A 4171-nucleotide genomic window follows, 5' to 3' on the forward strand; every position below is an offset into this window, starting at 1 on the left:
TGTGGAATCTCCGGGGTAATTGTTATGCCCTTTCCCCCCTCCTCCTCCTCCCAAGGTCACAGTCGTACTGATTTACTGCGATCGAATTTGGAGAGGAGAATTAATTATCCAGCAGGAATTAAGAATGGATGAAGCCGTATGTGTGAACCGGAACAGCGCATGAAACCATTGGGATTTATCAATGTGATGTGCGGGTTACACGGCTCCTAGAACTCAGCACAGGGATGATGGGAACCCCTCATAATGGGCACATCAGGTGTACAGACCTGGGAACTCAGCACAGGGATGATGGGAACCCCTCATAATGGGCACAGCGGGTTTACAGACCCAGGAACTCAGCACAAGGATAATGGAAACCCTTCATAATGGGCACAATAGGTGTACAGACCTGGGAACTTGGCACAGGGATGGTGGAAACCCCTCATTGGGCACAGCAGGTGTACAGACCTAGGAACTCAGCACAGGGACGGTGGGAACCCCTCATAATGGGCACAGCGGGTGTACAGACCTGGGAACTCAGTACAGGGATGGTGGGAACCCCTCATAATGGGCTCAGTGGGTGTACAGACCCGGGAACTCAGCACAGGGATGGTGGGAACCCCTTATAATGGGCACAGCAGGAGTACAGACCCAGGAACTCAGCACAGGGATGGTGGGAACCCCTCATAATGGGCTCAGTGGGTGTACAGACCCGGGAACTCAGCACAGGGATGGTGGGAACCCCTCATAATGGGCACAGCAGGTGTACAGACCCGGGAACTCAGCACAGGGATGGTGGGAACTCCTCATAATGGGCACAGCGGGTGTACAGACCTGGGAACTCAGTACAGGGATGGTGGGAACCCCTCATAATGGGCTCAGTGGGTGTACAGACCCGGGAACTCAGCACAGGGATGGTGGGAACCCCTTATAATGGGCACAGCAGGAGTACAGACCCAGGAACTCAGCACAGGGATGGTGGGAACCCCTCATAATGGGCTCAGTGGGTGTACAGACCCGGGAACTCAGCACAGGGATGGTGGGAACCCCTCATAATGGGCACAGCAGGTGTTCAGACCTGGGAACTCAGCACAGGGATGGTGGGAACCCCTCATAATGAGGTGTGCAAAGTTTCCACATATAGAATCCCTGGGAGATAGGAGAAACTGTCAGAAGGTTTAACTCTCCAGCATCCACTAAGTACTGAAATATCAGTTGAAGACAGAATGACACTTTAAGTGGCAGCTGCCGTCTGGTGCTGTCGGTCATTTAATTGATGACTGCTGTTGACGAGAGGTATTTTTTGCTGCCTGGTGGAAATCTCTGTCTCAGCGTTCGGTTCCGCAGTCTGCGTTGGGCGCCGCGTAGAAGAACGGCTCAGAGACTAAAGGAGTAGGGGCTTCTGGGATTTCAGCTGACAGCTCGAAACTGCAGCCATTCATCTTGTGGCGGGAGAAGCGATTTGTCATTGGGGGGGGGGAAGACAGGGAGCGGGAAGGAGACGGCGAGATAATTCGAGAATGATGAGCACGCTGGGAGATATTAGTGCAAAGTTCAATCTGGTTAATATGGAAACACAGCATACATCATATCAGATCAATTTACTTGCGAGCCCCGCGCATCTGTCTTATGCTGTCGCGTCCGCCACAGTGGCGGGCTGCCGTACCAATGTAGCAATAGTTCCCTTGACTTTGTTATCTCTTGCATAGACAAGGAGTCCTGCATTATTATTTTTTAAATTATTTTACTAATTTTACTGTCTGTGGGAAGAATGTTCCTTACATTGGTGATCAGTGGGAAGAATGTTCCTTACATTGGTGGTCAGTGAGAAGAATGTTCCTTACATTGGTGATCAGTGAGAAGAATGTTCCTTACATTGGTGATCAGTGAGAAGAATGCTCCTTACATTGGTGATCAGTGAGAAGAATGTTCCTTACATTGGTGATCAGTGGGAAGAATGTTCCTTACATTGGTGATCAGTGAGAAGAATGCTCCTTACATTGGTGATCAGTGAGAAGAATGTTCCTTACATTGGTGATCAGTGATAAGAATGTTCCTTACATTGGTGATCAGTGAGAAGAATGTTCCTTACATTGGTGATCAGTGGGAAGAATGTTCCTTACATTGGTGATCAGTGAGAAGAATGTCCCTTACATTGGTGATCAGTGGGAAGAATGTTCCTTACATTGGTGATCAGTGAGAAGAATGTTCCTTACATTGGTGATCAGTGAGAAGAATGTTCCTTACATTGGTGATCAGTGAGAAGAATGTCCCTTACATTGGTGATCAGTGAGAAGAATGTTCCTTACATTGGTGATCAGTGGGAAGAATGTTCCTTACATTGGTGATCAGTGAGAAGAATGTTCCTTACATTGGTGATCAGTGGGAAGAATGTTCCTTACATTGGTGATCAGTGAGAAGAATGTCCCTTACATTGGTGATCAGTGGGAAGAATGTTCCTTACATTGGTGATCAGTGAGAAGAATGTTCCTTACATTGGTGATCAGTGAGAAGAATGTCCCTTACATTGGTGATCAGTGAGAAGAATGTTCCTTACATTGGTGATCAGTGAGAAGAATGTTCCTTACATTGGTGATCAGTGGGAAGAATGTTCCTTACATTGGTGATCAGTGGGAAGAATGTTCCTTACATTGGTGATCAGTGAGAAGAATGTTCCTTACATTGGTGATCAGTGGGAAGAATGTTCCTTACATTGGTGATCAGTGAGAAGAATGTTCCTTACATTGGTGATCAGTGAGAAGAATGTCCCTTACATTGGTGATCAGTGAGAAGAATGTTCCTTACATTGGTGATCAGTGAGAAGAATGTTCCTTACATTGGTGATCAGTGGGAAGAATGTTCCTTACATTGGTGATCAGTGGGAAGAATGTTCCTTACATTGGTGATCAGTGGGAAGAATGTTCCTTACATTGGTGATCAGTGGGAAGAATGTTCCTTACATTGGTGATCAGTGAGAAGAATGTTCCTTACATTGGTGGTCAGTGAGAAGAATGTTCCTTACATTGGTGATCAGTGGGAAGAATGTCCCTTACATTGGTGATCAGTGAGAAGAATGTTCCTTACATTGGTGATCAGTGAGAAGAATGTTCCTTACATTGGTGATCAGTGGGAAGAATGTTCCTTACATTGGTGATCAGTGGGAAGAATGTTCCTTACATTGGTGATCAGTGAGAAGAATGTTCCTTACATTGGTGATCAGTGAGAAGAATGTTCCTTACATTGGTGATCAGTGGGAAGAATGTTCCTTACATTGGTGATCAGTGAGAAGAATGTTCCTTACATTGGTGATCAGTGGGAAGAATGTTCCTTACATTGGTGATCAGTGGGAAGAATGTTCCTTACATTGGTGATCAGTGGGAAGAATGTTCCTTACATTGGTGATCAGTGGGAAGAATGTTCCTTACATTGGTGATCAGTGGGAAGAATGTTCCTTACATTGGGGATAATCAATGTAAATCAATGTAATTTGTTTACAAACAGAAGCTGATGGGGAAGGAAAATGCCATTTGTTTACAAACAGAAAGCGTCAACTGAGAAAATATAATTTGTTTACAAACAGAAGATGGAGGGGAAGGAAATGCCATTTGTTTACAAGCAGAAGCCGGCATGCTCTGGCACTATATTCAAGGTTGAATTTTTTTTCAAGCGTTTGCACAAACGACGGGCAATCCAAGCCTTGCTCGCTCCGCTCATCGCTCGTCTGTTTTGAGTATTTGGCAGCTGTAACCGCTGAGATCCACCGTGCTTTCTCTCACTTACCGCCTTACTGCCCGCCGGCTACAAGCTACATCTGTTGCGGCGTGGGCTCCAGCGTTGGGCCGCAGCGTGGGAACGGTTGCAGGGAACACGCCGCGTCAGCTTTTAAGATAATTAGGCCCGTACATAAAAAAATAAAACTGAGCAGGTGCCACGGACTGGCAGATGTTCCACATGGCAGGAGGAGGCGAGGAATGGCGACGCACGTGAACTCCGGGCGGGAAGTTTGCGGCATTTAGCAGCGCGCCTCCCCCTCCCCCTCTCTCTCTCTCTGATTTTCCCATCATTAGCAGAGACTTGTCATCTCTTAACTATCTGCCGGAAATCTCAATTCCTTCTATTCACCGAAAAGACAAACTCTGATTTGGTTTAATTCCCTGGAAATGAATCATTATTTAACACTTCAGCTGTTACT

The sequence above is a fragment of the Lithobates pipiens genome, unplaced genomic scaffold (assembly GCF_037356315.1).
Source record: "Lithobates pipiens isolate NorthernLeopardFrog02 unplaced genomic scaffold, aLitPip1_a1.2 Scaffold_30, whole genome shotgun sequence".
Taxonomy (NCBI): domain Eukaryota; kingdom Metazoa; phylum Chordata; class Amphibia; order Anura; family Ranidae; genus Lithobates; species Lithobates pipiens.